Here is a 20,330-nt window from a genome sequence, read left to right as displayed (position 1 = left end):
ATTATTAGGGTTAATTTCTTAACCTCTTCCCTATTCAAACATGCTATTTCTCCACTTTCCAGCTTAATAATCTAGCCTGTTTTTACTTTTTGACTTCCTGGTTTGCTTTTTGGGCCACTTTTTTTTTTTTAATTTATTGAAGCATATCACTTATACATAAACATACATAAACAATAAGTATATAGTGATAGTTGTGAACTTACAAAACAAGCATACATAATATCATTCAGGGCTCTCATACCTCACCCTACCACCAATACCTTGCATTGTTGTGAAACATTTTAAATTAATGATTAAAGAATATCCTCAAAATATTACTACTAACCAAAGTATCTTATATTTGGTGTATTTTCCCCCCTACACACCCTATTATTATTATTATTATTATTTTTATATCATTTATACGCGAACATATGTAAACAATAAGTGTATTGTAGAAGTTGTGAACCTACAGAGCAAACATGCATAACATCATACAGGGGTCCCATGTAGCAATCCACCAACAGCACTTTGCATTGTTGTGGCATATTTGTCACATTTCTTTATGAAAGAATATCATCAAAATCTTACTACTAACTATAGGCCTTAGCTTACATTTGGTGTATTTTTCCCCCAACCTACCCTATTATTATTTTTTAAATATATTTTCATGACAGAAGTTGTAAATTTGCAGAACAATCATGAACATGTGCAGAATTCCCAAACAGTACCCCTCTATCAACACACCACACTGTAGTGGAACATTTTTTACAGATGATAATATCATCAGATTGTTACCAGGTCCTTAGTGTACATTTGACACACTTTTTCCATACTCCCCCATTATCAGCACAGTACATCTTTGGCATAGATGCATGAATATTACATTATTAACGCTAACCACAGTTCATTGGTCACTCCGGTTGTATTTTTCCCATGCTTCTCCACTTTCCCACCACCCTGCAATAGTGATATACATATGCTCTAGCTCACAAAGGACACTCTTGAATCTGTTCAATCAACCACAATTCTCATCCACCTCTGGATTTACTGTGTTATTTAGTCCCTAGATTTTTCTCTTTCTGTCAATTGGCATTTACATCCCTGGACTACCCTTTTCAGCCCCATTCCCATTTATAAACCAGCTGTTACTTACTATAATGTGCTAGCATCAACTCTATACATTTCCACACTTTTACAGTAAAGTTAATTAAAACTTCTACATACATTAAAGATCAGTAGTCCATCTCAGTTCTCTTCCTATCTCCTTTAAGAATTCACTACCTACCACCAGGTCTTGAAGATATTTTCCTGTATTTTCTTCTAGGTTCTTTATAGTTCTTGCTTTTACATTTAGGTTTTTGTTCCATTTTGAGTTAATTTTCGTATAAGTTGTGAAATAGGGGTCCTCTTTCCTTTTTTTGGCTATGGATATCTAGTTCTCTCAGCAGCACCATTTGTGGAATGGACTGTTCTGCCTGAGCTGAGTGGGTAGGACAGGCTTGTCGAAAATCATGTGACCCTAGATGTGAGAGTCTGTTTTTGAACCATCAGTTTGGTTCCATTGGTCTATGTGCCTGTCTTCATGCCAGTATCATGCTGTTTTTACTACTGTAGCAAGGTAATAAGATTTAAAGTCCAGAAGTGAAAGTCCTCCAACTTGCTTTTTCTTTTTAAGATGTTTCTGGCTATTCAGGAACCCTTACCCTTCCAAATAGATTGGATAATTGTGCTTTCCATTTATTTTTAAAATTCTGGTGGAATTTTTATCAGCATTGCATTAAATCTGTATATCAATTTGAATAGACCTGACATCTTAATGATAGTCTTCCAATCCGTAAGCATGGAATGTTCTTCCAATTATTTAGGTCTTTTTAAATTTCTTTTTAACAATGACTTGTAGTTTTCTGAATACACGTGCACATCTCTTGCTGTCGTTTAGTTCCCTGAGATCTTGTTCAATTATTTCCATTCTTTCCTTCATCTGTTCTTTTGTATGTTTGCTTTCAGAGGCCATTTCTTCAAGCTCACCAATCCTTGCTTCTTTCTCCTCAAATCTGCTATTATATGATTCCAGTGTTTTGTTGTTGTTGTTGTTGTTGTTTTAAAGATTTATTTCTCTCTCTCCGCCCCCCCCCCCCCGCCCCAGTTGTCTGTTCTCTGTGTCAATTTGCTGCGTGTTCTTTTGTCCACTTCTGTTGTTGTCAGCAGCATGGGAATCTGTGTCTCTTTTTGTTGTGTCATCTTGCTGCGTCAGCTCTCTGTGTGGCGCCATTCCTGGGCAGGCTGCACTTTCTTTCACGCTGGGCGGCTTTCCTTACGGGGCACACTCCTTGCGCGTGGGGCTCCCCTATGTGGGGGATACCCCTGCGTGGCACGGCACTCCTTGCATGCATCAGCACTGCACCTGGGCCAGCTCCACATGGGTCAGGGAGGCCCAGGGTTTGAACCACGTACCTCACATGTGGTAGGTGGATGCCCTATCCACTGGGCCAAGTCCGCTTCCCCCAGTGTTTTTTTGTGGTTTTTTTTAAAGATTTATTTATTTATTTATCTCTCCCCTTCCCCACCCCGCCCCAGTTTTCTGTTCTCTGTGTCTATTTGCTGCGTTGTCTTCTTTGTCCGCTTCTGTTGTCAGCGGCACGGGAATCTGTGTTTCTTTTTGTTGCTCATCTTGTTGTGTCAGCTCTCCGTGTGTGTGGCACCATTCCTGGGCAGGCTGCACTTTCTTTTGCACTGGGAGGCTCTCCTTATGGGGCGCACTCCTTACGCGTGGGGCTCCCCTAGGCAGGGGACACCCCTGCGTGGCAGGGCCCTCCTTGAGCGCATCAGCACTGCGCATGGGCCAGATCCACACAGGTCAGGGAGGCCCGGGGTTTAAACCGCGGACCTCCCATGTGGTAGACGGACGCCCTAACCACTGGGCCAAGTCCACTCCCTCCCCACAGTGTTTTTAATTTCATTTATTGCACCTTTCATTCCCGTAAGTTCTGCTATTTTTCTGTGTATGCTTTCAGTTTCTCCTTTGTGCACAGCTAATGTCGTCTTAATATCCTTAATGTCTTTAGCCATCTCATTGCATTTATTAAGGAGATTTATTTGAACATCTATGATTAGTTGTCTCAACTCCTTTATGTCATCTTGTTCCTTTAACTGGGCCATATCTTCCTGTTTCTTGGTGTGGATTGTAATTTTTTGTTGGTATTTTGGCATCTGGCTTACTAGATGTATTTATTCTGGGCGCAGTTTCTCTTTTTAGGACTTTCTGCCCTTTCTCCCTTGCTGATTGTGTAGTAGGAGCCAAGGAAGTACTTGGCGCTATAAGCTGTGGAGGCTCAAGCTGCCCTCATTGCCCCAGGGACTGATGGAGGTTCTTCCAACTTTCTCCTTTGCCAGGAGTATGGACAGAAGCCACAGCCATGTGTAATAATCCAAGTCATGCAGGCCTAGACTGTAGTTGCCTAGAAAGACTGATGGAGCTTCAAGCCCCTTTCTCCCCTGCTTGGGGCAGGGATGGAAGTACGGGTATGGGCAGCAGTCTATGCTGTGTGGGTTTACAGTTGCCCTAGGTAGCCTTCTGACTACTCAGTCTGTGCCTGCTGAATGTACTTGCAGTTACTCAGAGTGGCTGGTACAGGACCACCAGCTTCCTCCCTGCTGGAGGTGGGGCTGGGGCTTATACTAAAGCTGCAATCTGATCTGGATGGAAAGAAGCCAGTCCCTACCAGCACCGTGGTTTTCAGTCCACTCCTCTTTCCCCTCCTGCCGGAGTAGTTAAAATGGCAGCTACTGGCCTCTTTATGACTTGGGTAGGTTCAAAGTTTAGCTGTTCTTAGGATTAGACTTTAATTCACCGAATTTACTAATCAGTAGCTGAAGTTGGTGCCCAATTGTCTCTTCCTCCCCGGTTTTGGGGAAGTAGAGCTTCCAATTCTAGCCCTAAAATAGCTCCTGAGGCAGCTTGTGCCCCAGTGGAAGATGGGCACCAGCCTCTAGGGTATGGAGTGCTCTACTTAATGAATCTTCTCTTCAGGTGGGCAGTCTCCTCCTTCCATTCTTTCAGGCATGTTGCAGGATGTTCTCCTGGAGCCCCCAAACAGGTGCTTTAGACAGCTCTGGGTGATTACTAACTGCCCTGTAGCACGAGCTGACTCTAGGAGCTCCTTACTCTGCTGCCATCTTGCTGGTTGTCCCTGCACCTTTTTAAATTTCAGAGAGTGAATGTAACACAAGTAGTTGAGTGCCTGCTTCCCATATACAGGGTCCCACTTTCAATCCCTAGTATCCCTTAAAACAAGCACAAACAAAGAAAAAGAAAAAAACCTCTCATTGGGGAGCTGATGTAGCTCAGTGGTTGAGTGCCTGCTTCCATGTACAAGGTCCTGGGTTCAATCCTGGTACCTCCTAAAAACAATTTTTAAAAATTCAGAGTTTAGCCAATCTGGTATCTTGTTACCCTCTCTGAATATTGGAAGAATTTTTCCCCACAGAGTTTCCTATTAAAAAAGCATCCAAATTAGCTGTGATTACTTAGTTTTTTAGATATTTCTTTCCAATGTGTTTGTCCTATCATTTCCCTAAGCCTCTGGAAATCTACACTAGTTTTCTTTATTTTTTCAGACTTCTTTCCTGAAAGTTGTTGTCTTCTGGTTTACTATGATGAGTTTCCTTTTATCTTTAGGTCTTTAATTGTTTTTGTTCCTAGTTCTTTATTCCTGTTGTGACAGTTTGCTATTATTTATGAATTCCAAAAGGAAATATAGATTATGTTTGTAAACTGGTCTGTTCTTTTGGGCGTGATATCCTTTGATTGTATCAGATTTAGCTGAGATGACTTTGATTAAATTATGTTAAGATTAGGGCTTTGATTCAACCATATATTAGGGTGATTCAGTTTGAGTCCCCCCACCCTGTCACCCCCTGCTGGGCTATATAAATGGATGTTCAACCAAGAACATGGAAGCAAAATACTTGAGAAAAGAGAGACAGCTCCATGGAAACAGCAGAGGCCCCAGGAAGAGAAGTGAGCTATACACCTGATAGATTACAGCTCACTTTGTGAAGAGCCCAAAGCAGCTGAGCCTGGAAAGAAATGAGCCCTCTAGCCTACAGCTGAGATTGGAAGAAGCTGGACCCACGGGGCCTTAAGAGGAAGAAGGAAGGCTGAACCCTCACAGACACTGCCTGCCATCTTGCTTCAACACATGGTGACAGACATTTGGTGAGGAAGTACCTCTTATGGTACCTTGAGTTGGGTTCTTTAGGGCCTTGTAACTATAAGCTTTTACCCCAAATAAATACCCTGTATAAAAGCCAACAGATATCTGGTACTTTGCATCAGCATACCTTTGGTTGACTAATACACCTAGGAAGATCTGAGTCAAGAAGTACATCTGTCCCATTCTATTCCTCCCTCTTTCATATTAGAAAATTGTCCTTGGCACTTAAAGAATTTGTGTAACCCTGTATCATTCACAGACAACTTTTTCTAAGTCATGGTCCTAAGATTTCACTAGCATCACATCTTTGATTTGGGAGTTTGGATGGATGATATAAATGTATGATACTTTAGTCAACATTTTCTTCTTTAACCTGGCAACTGACTGTTAGGCATACTTCTTTTTTTCTTTTTCTTTTTCTTTTTTTTTGCTTATTTTTGAATAAATATTCACATGATAGTCACATGGTTCTAAAGTTAAAAAGTTTAAAAGTTTGTCCCCTTCCTCCCAAGTCACTTAAATTTACCTCCCTAGAATTAACTAATATAATCAGTTTTAGTGTCCTTCCAGAGAAATTTTATGCACAAAATTCTCACTTTTTCTCCCAAGTGTTACCCTAACATATTTACTATTTTGTACCTATTTTTTTATTTAAAAATATGCTTTAACAATTTTTCCATTATCAATACTTAAGGATATATATATATATATTTAATTTCCAGTTTCTTTCATGGCTTCAGAGTGTCCTTTTGTATGAATGTACCATAATTTATTTAAACCTTCCCTATTGATGGATGTGTAGATTGCTTCCAATGTTTTGTGTGTACAAGTTATTCCTTGCAACATTATTTGGCATGTGGGTGTATATCCACAGGATGAATAACTAGGAATGAAGTTAGTAAGTCAGAGGTATGTGCATCTGTGATTTTGATAAATATCTCCAAAATTGCCTTTTATGTAGTTTGTACCAATTTATACTCCCATCATTCTCCTTCACTCTTCTGTCAAACATATTGCTCAACAAATGTTTGTTCTCTGCCCAACCCTAATCTCTTCTCCCCAATGTGTCCATCACTCTGAGAAATTTCACTGATGGGTGAAAGAAGATCTCATCTCTAGGTGGATACGTAAAAGATGGATAGAAGGAGCTAGTTATACTCGGTGGGGGAGGGCAGGGGGGAGAAGGCAAAAGGGAGGTAATATAGAGAAGAGGTAGAGAAAGGGTGTAATTGAAAATAGCATGTGAGCAATGCTAGAGATAGTAGAAGGCTTCTCCTCCAGAAAAATAGCTAGAGGATGGCTGAAACAGCCTAGAAAAAGGTCTTCTAGGGTTTAGTACACCAGGCGAAGGCTGGACAGTGCCCAGAGGAGAGAGGGACAAAGGAGGAAAATTTGACAACAGAACTGTGAGTTGAAACCAGTGGCACCTGCTGCTGGCACCATCTCCCACACTAAAGACACTTAAGAATTCTCAGGCCTGTGGACCTGCAATGACAGACAAAGTGGACTCCAGGGATCCACTACCCCAGGAAAGGGGAGAGAGAGGGACACAGCCTAAGGCTGACTCAACTTTTGACTCACAAATTTGATCGGCTGTGTCCTATGAGCCCTTCCAGACCAGGTGGGGCTGCACCATTGTTTGCCTTGGAGCTGGGCAAGGAGCTAAATATATATAACCTTCCCAATCTCCTCCTCTACTAAAAGACTGACTGATTGGTGAGGACTCAGAGAGGAGTGGAAATATTTCTGACCCAGGAGAAGGGAGGGGGCTGCCAGAGAAGGCTGGAGAACTGTCTCAGAGAAAGTTTGAGTTAAAGGTTCATAGCCTCCAGACAGGAAGCATTGATCTGGTCTGTGTTGCAGCAAATACACTCCAACCAGGCATTGAACTGAGTTCTGCCTAAGAGCACCATCTGCTGGCAGACCAAGGAAATGCATGCAAGAAAATTAAGAGTTTTTTTCCAGCCTCTATAACCTCCCTCCCCAAGGCCCTAGGATGTGACTCTACAACCAATTACTGGATCCGGTGCCCAGTTATGGGCAACCAGCAAGATAATCCTAACAATCCAGATCAAGCCAAAAATCAAAGAGCAGTGGTAACACACAGCCTCCTGCCACTAAATCCCTACAAAAGAGAAAGGAATTGAGCATCTGAGTAAACTACATTCTAATCAGATGCCTAGATATCAGCAGAAAATTATAAGTCATACTAAGAAAATAGAAGACATGGCCCAAGAAAAGGAATATATCAGAGCCCCAGAAGAGATGCAGAATCTGAGAGTACTAATCATGAAAATGCACACAAATTTCCAAAATCAAATTAATGAGTTGAAAGGCAATATGTTCAAAGAGGTAAATGAATCAAGAAGACATTAAGTGAGCACAAAGAAGAATTTGAAATCCTGAACAAAAATGTAACAGAACTCATGGGAATGAAAGACATAATAGGTGAGACCAAAAACACATTTGAGGGAGGCGGACTTGGCCCAATGGATAGGGCGTCCACCTACCACACGGGAGGTCCGCCGTTCAAACCCCGGGCTTCCTTGACCCATGTGGGGCTGGCCCATGCGCAGTGCTGATGTGCGCAGGGGGTGCCATGCCACACAGGGGTGTCCCCTACGTAGGGGAGCCCCACGTGCAGGGAGTGCACCCCGTAAGGAGAGCCGCCCAGCGCGACAGAAGGAGCAGCCTGCCCAGGAATGGCGCCGCACACACGGAGAGCTGACACAACAAAAGGAAACACAGATTCCCGGTGCTGCTGATAAGGATAGAAGCAGTCACAGAAGAACACACAGTGAATGGACGCAGAGAGCAGATAACGAGGGGGGGGGGAAATTAGGGGGGAGGGGGAGAGAGAGAAATAAATAAAACAAAATAAATAAAACAAAACACATTTGAGGCATACAACAGCAGACTTGGCATGACAAAAGAAAGAATAAGTGATACCAAGGACAGAACAGCTAAAATTAAAGAGAGAACAGAATGGAAAAATTGAGCAGGGGCTCAGTGAGTTGAATGATGACACAAAATGCAACAACGTACGTGTCATGGGCGTTCCAGAAGGAGAAGAGAAGGGAAAAGGGGCAGAAAGAGTATCTGAGGAAATCATAGCTGAAAATTTCCCAACTGTCAAGAAAGAAATGAACTTATATGTCCAAGAAGCACACCATACTCCTATCAGAATAAATCGGAATAGACCTCCAATACACATACTACTCAGAATGTCAGATGTCAAAGATAAAAGGAAAATCCTCAGAGCAGCAAGGGAGACACAGAATATCATGTACAAGGGATGTACAGTAAGACTTAGCACGGATTTCAAAAACCATGTAGGTGAGAAGACAGTGGTGTGATACAATTAGGATTCTGAAAGAGAAAAACTACCAGCTGAGAATTCTTCATATAGCAAATTTGTCCTTCAAATACAAAAGTGAGTATAAAATATTCACAAACAGAGACTAAGAGAGTTTGCAGAAAAGAATCCACCTTTGCAGGAAATAAAAAAGGAAGCCTTAGAACCTGAAAGAAAAAGACAGGAGAGTATGGAGAAGAGTATGAGTTGAAACCAGTAGCACCTGTATGAAGTATGGAAGAAAGAATAGTGGAAAGGATAACCAAAAGAGTAAAAAGACACAAAAATATCATATGAAAACCAAAGAACAAAATGCAGGAAGTAATGCAGTTACTTCCCAATCAAAAGACACAGACTGGTGGAATGGATAAGAAAATGAGTCATCTATATGCTGTCTACAAGAAATTAATCTTAGACCCAAGGATACAAATAGATTGAAAGTAAAGCCTGGAAAAAGATATTCCACTCATACAATAACCAAAAAAAGTTGGAGTAGCTATACTTATATCGGATAAAATAGACTTTAAGAGCAAAGATATTATTAGAGACAAGGAAGGACGTTATATATTAGTAAAAGGGAAAATTCATCAAAAAGAAATAACCATCATAAATGTATATACACTTAACCAGGATGCCCCAGATTACATGAGGCAAACACTGGCAAACCTGAAGGGAGAAGTAGATGTCTCTACAATAATAGTTGGAAACTTCAATACACCACTCTCATCTTTGGATAAATCATCTGGGCACAGGACCAATAAAGAAATAGAGTTTGAATAATGTGATTAATGAACTAAACCTAATAGACATATGCAGAACATTATATTCCCATACAGCAGGATACACATTCTTCTCAAGTGCTCATGGATCTTTCTCCAGGATAGACCACATGTTGGATCCCAAAATAGACCTCAATAAATTTTAAAAGATTGAAATTATACAAAGTGGTTTCTCTGATCATAGGGAAATAAAGCTGGAAATCAGTAAGAGGCAGAAAAGGAGAATTTAACAAATATGTGGAGATTAAACAACACACTCTTAAATAATTAGTGTGTCAAAGAAATTGCAAGAGAAATCAATAAATATCTTGAGACAAATGAAAATGAGAATACAAATATCAGACCCTATGCAATGCAGTGAAGTCAGTGCTGAAAGGGAAATGTATAGCCCTCAATGCTTAACATTAAAAAAGAAGAAAGAACTAAGAACAGGGACATAGCTACACAGCTGGAGGAACTAGAAAAAGAACAAACTATTCCCAAACCAAACAGAAGGAATGAAATAACGAAGGTCAGAGCAGAAAAAAATGAAATTGAAAACAAACAAAAAACATAGAATTAACAAAACCAAAAGTTGATTCTTTGAGAAGGTTAATAAAATTGACAAACCCTTAACTAGACTGACAAAAGGAAGAAAATAAAAGCTGAAATGAAAAAAAGGGAAATTACTACTGATCCCACAGAAATAAAAGAGCTCATAAGAGGATACTATGAACAATGTATGCCAGCAAAGTAGACAGTGTGTATGAAATGAAAAAATCCCTAGGAACATATGAACAACCTACATTGACCATAGAAGAAATGGAAGTTCTCAGTAATCTAATCACAAGTAAAGAGATTGAAACAGTCATCAAACAACTCCCCAAAATGAAAAGCCCAGGACCAGATGACTTCACAAGTGAATTCTACCAAGCATTCAAAGAAGATTTTTTTTTAAATTCTACTCAATTCATTCATCTCTTCAAAAATATTACATTCAAAAAACACGAGGTCCCCATTCACCCCCACCGCCCCCACCCCACCACTCCCCCCACAGCAACACTCTCCCCCATCATCACGACACATCCATTGCATCTGGTGAGCACATCTCAAAGAAAATTTAATACCAGTCCTCCTCAAATTCTTCCAAAAAATTGATTGGGAAGGATCATTTCCAAACTCATTCTATGAAGCCAGTACGACTCTAATACCAACCAAGATAAGGAATTTATTAGAAAAGAAAATTACAGACTCTTTTCCCTAATGAATATAGATGCGAAAATCCTCAACAAAATATTCACTAATTAAATCCAACAACACATTAAAAGAATTATTCATCATGATCAAGTGGGTTTTTTACCAGTCATGCAAAGGTAGTTCAACTCGAGAAACTTAATCAGTGTAATACACTACGTTAATAAATTAAAGAAGAAAAATCAGGGAAGTGGATGTGGCTCAACCAATTGGACCCCGGTCTACCATGTGGGAGGCCCTGGGTTCGCACCCAGGGCCTCCTTGTGAAGGCAAGCTGGCCCACGCCCTTGAAGAGTTAACAGCCCACTCCCACGGAGAGCTGACAGCCTTTGCCCACAGAGAGCTGGCGCAGCAAGATGACGCAACAAAGGGAGACAAACAGACACAGAAGAGCACACAGCAAGTGGACACAGAGAGCAGACAGCATGCAAGTGGCAAGGAGGGGGAATAAATAAATAAAATTAATCTTTAAAAAAAAAAGAAAAATCACATGGTCCTCTCACTTGATGCAGGAAAGGCATTTGACAAAATTCAGCATCCTTTCTTGATGAAAACACTCCAAAAGATAGAGATTGAAGGAAACTTTTTCAATATGATAAAGGGCATGTTTGAAAAACCCACAGCAAACATTGTACACAATGGTGAAAGAATGAAAGCTTTCTTGTTGAGATCAGGAACAAGACAAGGAAGCCCACTGTCACCATTATTATTCAATATAGTGCTAGGGGTTCAAGGTAGAGGAATCAGGCAAGAATAAGAAATGTAAGGCATCCAGCTTAGAAAAGAAGAAGTAAAACTTTAGCTATTTGCAAATGATAAGATCCTATACCTAGAAAGTCCTGAAAAATCTACAACAAAGCTACTAGAGCTAATAAATGACTTCAGCAGACTAGCAAGATACAAGATTAATACACAAAAATCAGTAGTGTTTCTATACACTAGTAATGAGTCATATGAGGAAGAAGTCAGAAAAAAATTCCATTTACAATAGTGGCTAAAAGCATCAAAGATTTAGGAATAAACTTACCTAAGAACATAAAGCATTTGTATTCACAAAACTACAATGCATTGCTAAAAGAAATCAAAGACCTAAATAAATGAAAGGACATTCTGTGTCTATGGATTGGAAGACTAAATAAATATTGTTAAGATGTCAATTCTACCCAAATTGATTTACAGATTCAAAGCAGTCCCAAGAAAAATTCCAACAGCCTTTTTAAAAGAAATGGAAAACCCAATTACCAAATTTATTTGGAAGGGTAAAGGGCTACAAATAGCTAGAAACATCTTAAAAAGGAAAAACAAAGCTGGAGGACTCTGACTTCCTGACTTTAAATCATATTACCTAGCTACAGTGGTAAAAGCAGCATGGTACTGGCAAAAAGATAGACATGTAGACTAATAGAACCAAACTGATGGTTTAGAAACAGTTCATTACATCTATGGTCAAGTGATTTTTTGACAAGGCTGTCAAGTCCACTCAGCTGGGGCAGAACACAGCACCGTTTGAATACAATAGATGGTGCTGGGAGAACTGGATACCCATAGCCAAAAGAAGGAGGATCCCTATCTCAGACCTTATACAAAAAGTAACTCAAAATGGATCAAAGACCTAAGTATAAAAGCTGGAACCATTAAACTCCTAGAACAAAATGTAGGAAAACATCTTCAAGACCTGGTAGTAGGTGATGGTTTCTTAAACCTTACACCCAAAGCACAAGCAGTGAAAGAAAAAATGGATAAATGAGGCCTCTTCAAACCCAGACACTTGTACTTCAAAGGACTTTGTCAAGAAGGTGAAAAGGCAGCCCACTCAATCGGAGAAAATATTTGGAAACCACATAAGGGTTTGATTTCCATGCTATATAAAGATCATATAAATCAGCAAGCAATCCAATTAAAAAATGGGCAAAAGACTGACGAAGAGGAAATAAAAATGGCAAAAATGCATATGAAAGTATCTTCAATATCACTAGCTATTAGGGAAATGCAAATCAGAATTACAATGAGATGTCATCTCACACTTCATAGAATGGCCATTGTTAAAAAATAAAATAAAACAACAAGTGCTGGAGAGGATGTGGAGAAATAGGAATATTTTCACTTTTGGTGGGAATGTAGAATGGAACAGCCTCTGTGGAAGACAGTTTGGCGATTCCTTAGGAAGCTAAAAATATAACTGCCTTATGATCCAGCAATCCCTCTACTAGGAATATATCCAGAAGAACCGAAAACAGTGACATGAACAGACATTTGCATGCAAATGTTCTTAGCAGAATTATTCACAATTGCCAAAAATGGCAACAACCCAAGTGTCCATCAGCTGATGAAAGGATAAACAAAATATGGTGTATACGTAACTGTGTCGCTGAAGGAGGAAATGAAATTAGGACACATATGATAGCATGCATGAACCTTGAGGACATTATGCTGAGTGATAGACAAAAGGACAAATATTGTATGGTTTCACTAATATGAGCTAAATACAAAGAACAAACACATGGAGTTAAAACCTAGAGTATAAGTTACTAGGATATAGTAGGAGGGCTGAGGAGGGGTACTGATGCCTAATATATGTATAATTTTTTATTAGCTTTAGTATGTAGAAGTATAGAAATGGATGGCGTTGATGGTAATGTATTATAGTGAGTATAACAACAGGGCTGTTTTATAAATGGGATTGTGGCTGAAAGGGCGATGTTTAGGAGTGTGAATGTCAATTGAAAGAAAGCTAGAGAATAGTCTAGGGACTGAATAACAGTGGATGGGGATTATGGAAAATAGTACAAAAACAAGAATGTTCTATGAACCTGAACAAATGTACGTTTCTATTACAACATGGTAAGAATATGGTGATGCATGGAAAAACACAATTAATATAATTTATGGACTATAACAACAATTAGTAATATTTTTGCATTTCTTTCATATGCTAAAGAAGATACTATATCAAGGCTAAAGGTCAATAGTAGGGGGTATGGAATTTTTTTTGGAGTAAGGAAAACACGCAAAAATCACTATGATGATGACTGCACAACTCTGTGATACAAGGCATGGGACTTCTGCCACCATGTAGTTGAAGATAGGCTGTGGTTAACAACGCAAATATGAGAGTGTTCTCTCATGAACTATAAGAAATGTAGACTACTAATACATAGTGTTAATAATACGGGGTGTATGGAAAAAATATACTAAGTGTATGCTATAGACCACAGTTAGTGGTAATAGTCTGATGATGTTCTTTCATAATATGTAACAAATATTCCACAACAATATAAGGTGTTTGTGGAGGGGTTGATGTGTGGGGATTCTGTATATTATGCAGGATTGTTTTGTAAGCTCACAACTTCTCTAATAACATATATATATTAAAAAATGCTTTAGCTAAATCTAATCATGAGGAAATAATCAGACAACTCCAAATTGGGAAACATTTCTTCAAAACCATTGAAATGTTCTTCAAAAATGGCAATGTCGGGAAGCGGATGTGTCTCAACTGATTGAGCATCCACCTACCATATAGGAGGTCCAGGGTTCAAACCCAGGGCCTCCTGGCCCATGTGGCGAGCTGGCCCACATGCAGTGCTGCCATTCGCAAAGAGTGCCATGCCACGTGGGGGTGTCCTGCACGTAGGGGAGCCCCACACGCAAGGAGTGCACCCCACAAGGAGAGCTGCCCCGCACGAAAAAACAGCCTGCCCAGGAGTGGCGCTGCACACATGGAGAGCTGATGCAGCAAGGTGATGCAACAAAAAGACGCAGATTCCTGGTGCCACCAAGAATGCAAGCAGACACAGAAGGACACACAGTGAATGGACACAAGAGAGCAGACAACGAGGGGGAAGGGGGGAATAAATAATAAAATAATAAATCTTTTTTAAAAAATGGCAATGTCATGAAAGACAAAGGACTGAGGAACTATTACGGATTAAAGGTGACTGAAGAGAAATTGACAGCTAAATGCAATGTGTGATCCTGTATAGGATCCTGGAACAAGGTGGAGGGAATAAGGACATTATTAAGATTGTTGGTGAAATTTGAATTTGGGCTGTATATTAAATAATAGTATTGTAACACTTTTAAATTTCCTGATTTTGGTAACTGTGCTGCAGTTCAATGAAAGAATGATCTTGTTTTTAGGAAATACACACTGTGTAATTAAGTGTAAAGGGCCTGAAACCTGCAACCTAGTCTCAAATGGTTCAGAAAAAAAATTTTGAGTGTGAATGTAGAAAGAGAGAAAGCAAATATGACAATGTTAACAATGAATCAGGTGAAAATTACATATGGATGTTTTTTAACTATTCTTGTAACTTTTTTATAACTTTGAAATTGCTTCCAAATAGAAAGATTTAAAATGTTCGTTAAGAAAATGCAAATGATGTTGTAATGGAAGCAACCGAATAAGAGCTAGAAGGCAGTTTGAGATTAGAGGATTTAAATGGAACATTCATCTGGAATCATTCTAAGATTTTTTAATATATAAACCCAAACCAGTTCTCCATTTTCCTTTGATGTCTTTGCTGAGCATCCCATGACCCCATTTAGCTATATTGTGCTAGCTCACCATGGCTCAGTGAGTCTTATTATTTCAACTGGACAGAGTCAAATAGCCTGGGGTTCTAGCTTGTGGCCTGCAGTCCTAGCTTTTTTTTCTTTTTTTTTTGGCAGGGGGGGGGAAGCGCTTGATTTCGTTTTTATTTTATTACATCATCAGGATCTTCCAAGTCCATCTTTAGGTTTAGATCACATTTTGATCGATCCTGTTTCCTTTACTTGTGGGATTTCTTGGCACAGTGCTAGACATGTGACAGTGTGTGAGACAAGAAAGGAACCTCACTTTACAAATAATAAGAGTAAAACCAAGCATTTCTTATGTCACTTAAGTGGTGGTGGAAATAAGATTAATAAAACTCACATCAGGCCTTCAGGTCCAGAGTTTATTTTCTTTGCACTTCAACCACATATCTGCTTTTAAAAATTGCTTAAATAGTTCCTGAATACAGCTGAAATAGCTCAGTTGGGAGTGCATTAGACTGAATATCCAAATAGTTCCTGATTTGGTAGGTTTATATTCTTGCCTTATTGTTTTCTTAATATTATCCTTTTTTTTTTTAACTTTTTTTTTTTTTAATTTATTTCTCTTCTCTTCCTCCCACCCCGCCCCATTGTCTGCTCTCTGGGTCCATTTGTTGTGTGTTCTTCTGTGTTCACTTGCATTCTTGTCAATGGCACCGGGAATCTGTGTCTCTTTTTGTTGTGTCATCTTGCTGTGTCAGCTCTCCGTGTGTGCGGCACCACTCCTGGGCAGGCTGTGCTTTTTTCGTGTGAGACGGCTCTCCTTGTGGGGCGCACTCCTTGTACGTGTGGCTTGCCTACGTGGGGGACACCCCTGCATGGCAGGGCACTCCTTGCGTGCATCAGCACTGCACATGGGCCAGCTCACCACATGGGTTTGAACCCTGGGCTTCCCATATAGTAGGCAGACACTCTATCAGTTGAACCAAATCTGCTTCCCTTAATATTATCCTTAAATAAGTTACAAACATTATTTCAGCTTCACAATCTGGCCTGATTGTTTTTCCCTCCATTTTGTTTCTTGTATAATTTGAGTATAAGTTCACTGAAAACAAGTCATATCAACCTAGATTAACTTTCTTTTTAATAGAGTTGGTAAACCAGAGCAGTTCCATAGATTTGTCAGAATTTTTTACAATATCATTTGAGAAAAGAAGGCAAAATTTTGACTGATTGGAATTTTTCTGATTTATATAACAAGTTCATTGAACAGCCTCATTAAAAAAGATGGAGGGGAGATCTAACTTTGTTGTCAGATTTTACAGAGAGCTGTCATTTCCATCAGGGATCAATAACACTACTATCGGCAGCCTGCTACCTGCTTTTTTAAAAAAGTTATTTGTCTTTTTTAAGTGTACAATTCAGGTTTGTTTGTTTTTAGTATATTCACAAAGTTGTGCAGCCATCACCACTGTCTAATTCAAGAACATTTCTTCACTCAAAACAGAAACCCTGTATTCATTAGCAGTCACTCCCATTTTCTCCTCTCCCTCTTTCTCTGACAACCATTAATCTACTTTCTGCCTCTATGGATTTGCTTCTTCTGGACATTTTATATAAATGGAAACATACAATATGTGACTTTTTGTATCTGACTTCTTTAACTTACAGTGTTTTCAAGGTTCATACTGATGTAACGTGTAAGAGTACTTTTTTCCTTTTTCTGGCTGAATAATATTCCATTGTATGAATATACTACATTTTATTAATCCATCCGTTGGTAACCATTTGGATTGTTCCCACTTTCTGGCTATATGAATAACGCTGATATAAAGATTCAGGTACATGTTTTCAATTTTCTTGAGTATATACCTAAGGAGTATAATTTCTGGATTATATGGTAACTCTGTGTAATTCTTTGAGAAATTGCCAAATGGTTTTCCAAAGTGCCTGTACCATTTTACATTCCCACAAGTAATTTGTGAGGGTTCCAGTTTCTCTGCATCATCACCAACACTTTTATTTTCTTTTTTTTTTTTTTAAAGATTTATTTATTTTATTTAATTTCCCGCCCTCCCCTGGTTGTCTGTTCTTGGTGTCTATTTGTTGCATCTTGTTTCTTTGTCTGCTTTTGTTTCTTTGTCCGCTTCTGTTGTCGTCAGAGGCACAGGAAGTGTGGGCGGCGCCATTCCTGGGCAGGCTGCACTTTCTTTTCACGCTGGGCGGCTTTCCTCACGGGCGCACTCCTTGCGCGTGGGGGCTCCCCCACGCGGGGGACACCCTTGCATGGCACGGCACTCCTTGCGCGCATCAGCACTGCGCATGGCCAGCTCCACACGGGTCGAGGAGGCCCGGGGTTTGAACCGCGGACCTCCCATATGGTAGACGGACGCCCTAACCACTGGGCCAAAGTCCATTTCCCGACACTTTTATTTTCTATGTGATACAGTATCTTATTGTGGTTTTGGTCAGCATATCCCTAATAACTAATGATGTTGAGCATCTTTTTTTATTGGTCATTTGTGTCTTTCCTATGGAGAATTGTATATTTAAATCCTTTGCCCTTTTAATTGAGTTATTTGCCTTTTTATTGTTGAATTGTAAGAGTTAGTTACATATTTTCCATACTAGTCCTTTATCAGATATATTATTTGAAAATATTTTCTTCCATTCTATAGGTTATCTTCTCACTTTCTTGATAGTCCCATCAGTGCACTTTTGATGAAGTACAATTTATTTATTTGTCATGTGCTTTTTTTTAAGCTATATTTTATTTATTTCTTCCTCCCTGCCCCCATTGTTTGCACTTGCTGTCTTCTCTCTGTGTCTGTTCATTGTGTACTCATCTTTTTTTTAGGAGGCACAAGAAACTGAACCCAGGACCTCCCATGTGGGAGAGAGGTGCTCAACAGCTTGAGCCACCACTGCTCTCTGCTTGTTGTGTCTCTCATTGTGTATTTTCCTTGTTTGTCTCTTCATTGCATCATCTCGTTGTGTCAGCTCACTGCGACAGCCCATCTCACCAGCTTGCTGTCTTGCTCATCTTCTTTAGGAGGCACCAGAAACCAAACCTGGGACCTCTCCCCCTCCCGTGTGGTAGGCAGGCACCCAACTGCTTGAGCCACATCTGCTTCCCCTCTTCTGCTTTTAATGTCATGTCTAAGAAAGCAGTGCCGGGAAATGGATGTGGCTTAACCAGTTGGGCTCCCGTCCATATAGGAGGTCCAAGGTTCTATGCCCAGGGCCAACTGGTGAGGGCAAGCTGGTGCATGTGTCGAGCTGGCCCACACGGAGTGCCGACCCATATTGGAATGCTGCCCCACACAGGAGTGCCCCTCTTTGTCGGAATGCCACCCAGTGCAGGAAAGCCACCCCACACAGGAGTGCCAGCCGACGCTGAGAGCTCGCGCAGCAAGATGATGCAACAAGAGACACAGAGGAGAGAAAATAAGAAGACATAGCAGAACCAGGAGCTGAGGTGGTGCAAGAGAGTACTTGCCTCTCTCCCACTCTGGAAGGTCCCAGGATCGGTTCCCGGAGTCCCCTAATGAGAATATAAGCAGACACAGAAGAACACACCACGAATGGACACAGGGAGCAGACTATGTGGGAAATGGGGGGAACGGGGTGGGGGGGGGGTGATAAATAAATCTTTTTTTAAAAAAAAGAAAGCAGTACCTATTCCAAGGTCACAAATTTTTTTTTTAATTTATTTATTTTGGGGACACGGGCTGGGGATTTAACCCTGGACCTCGTATGTAGGAAGCCAGTACTCAACCACTGAGCCACATCGGCCCCCCATAAAGATTTATACCTACATTTTCTTCTAAGAGTTTTATAGTTTAGCTCTTTTATTTAGGTCTTCAGTCCATTTGAGTTAACATTATTGTTATATATTGTGAGGAAAGTCCAATTTCATTCTTTTGCATGTGAAATCCAATTGTCCTAGAACCATTTGTTGAAAAGACTTCTTTCCCTATTGAATTGTCTTGACGGTCTTCTGAAAAATCAGTTGACCACGAATGTAAGGATTTATTTATGGAATCTCAGTTCTATTCCATTGATTCTAAATGTCTATCCTTATGCCATCACCACACTGTCTTGATTACTGTAACTTTGTATTAAGTTTTGAAATCAAAAAGTGTGAGTCCTCCACTTTTGTTCTTTTTCAAGATTGTTTTAGCTATTCTGAGTCCATTGCATTTCCATATAAATTTTTGGTTCAGCTTATCAATTTCTGCAGTAAAGACAAGTGGGATTTTGATACGGATTGTGTTGACTCTATTGCTACCTGTTTTTATAAATAAATGTTTTTTAAACAAATCAGTTTTATTGATACGTATAAATAAAGCATACTCTATCCAAAGTGTACAGTCAGTGGTATTCTGTGTAATCACATAGTTGTACATTCATCAGTTCAGTCATTATTAGAGCATTTTCGTTATTGTTGGTTTTCTTTTTTTTTATTTTTAAAAATTTTATTTGAGTATGTCATTCATACATGAACATACATAAACAATAAATGTATAATAAAAGTTGTAACCTTAAAAAACAAACATGTATCATCATATAGGGCCCCCATATATCACCCCACCACCAACACCTTGCATTGTTGTGAAATATTTGTTACAAACTATGAAAGTGTATCATCAAAATATTACTAACTATAGCCCATATCTTACATTTAGTGTATTTTTCCCAAAACCACTGGATTATTAACACCCTGATTAGTATTATATATTTGTTAAAACATTCTCATATCTGTTCTGTTAACCACAGTCCATCTTCCACTACAGAATTCACTGTTATACAATCCCATGGTTTGTGCGATCCATGGAATACATGTTTTTTAAAAATTTTAAATAAAGTTTTATTGGAACACTACCACACTCATTTGTTTATATATTGTTTATGACTGCTTTTGTGCTTCAATAAAACTGAGTAGTTGCAACAGAGACCGTATGGCCTGCAAAGCCTAAAATATTTACTATCTGGCTCTTAACAGAAAGTTTGCTAACCTCTGCTTTAAATGGTAGATTGAATTCATACTTTGAAGCACTAGAGGACAGAACTAGAAACCAACCATTAATTCAGTTGATTATTCAGCAAATATTGAGTACCTATTATGCATCTATCTTAGAAGACCCTGGGAGATGAATATAGCAGTGAACAAGACCAATATAGTTCCTGGCCTCATGAAGCTTCTTCCCAAGGGCCCTAAGAATCTGGCCCCTGCTCATCTTACCA

The 20,330-nt window shown here is 39.6% G+C and overlaps 1 protein-coding gene across 1 annotated transcript in view; it reads left to right on the top strand.

The window, feature by feature from the left end:
* WDTC1 (WD and tetratricopeptide repeats 1) overlaps nucleotides 1-20,330 on the top strand; it is a 104,256-nt gene that overhangs the window by 42,659 nt on the left and 41,267 nt on the right. The gene's annotated exons all lie outside the window — the stretch shown is intronic.

Source organism: Dasypus novemcinctus, chromosome 9 (assembly GCF_030445035.2).
Source record: "Dasypus novemcinctus isolate mDasNov1 chromosome 9, mDasNov1.1.hap2, whole genome shotgun sequence".
Lineage (NCBI taxonomy): Eukaryota > Metazoa > Chordata > Mammalia > Cingulata > Dasypodidae > Dasypus > Dasypus novemcinctus.
The sequence above is the reverse complement of the archived record's forward strand: the minus strand, read 5'-3'. Positions and strand labels throughout refer to the sequence as shown.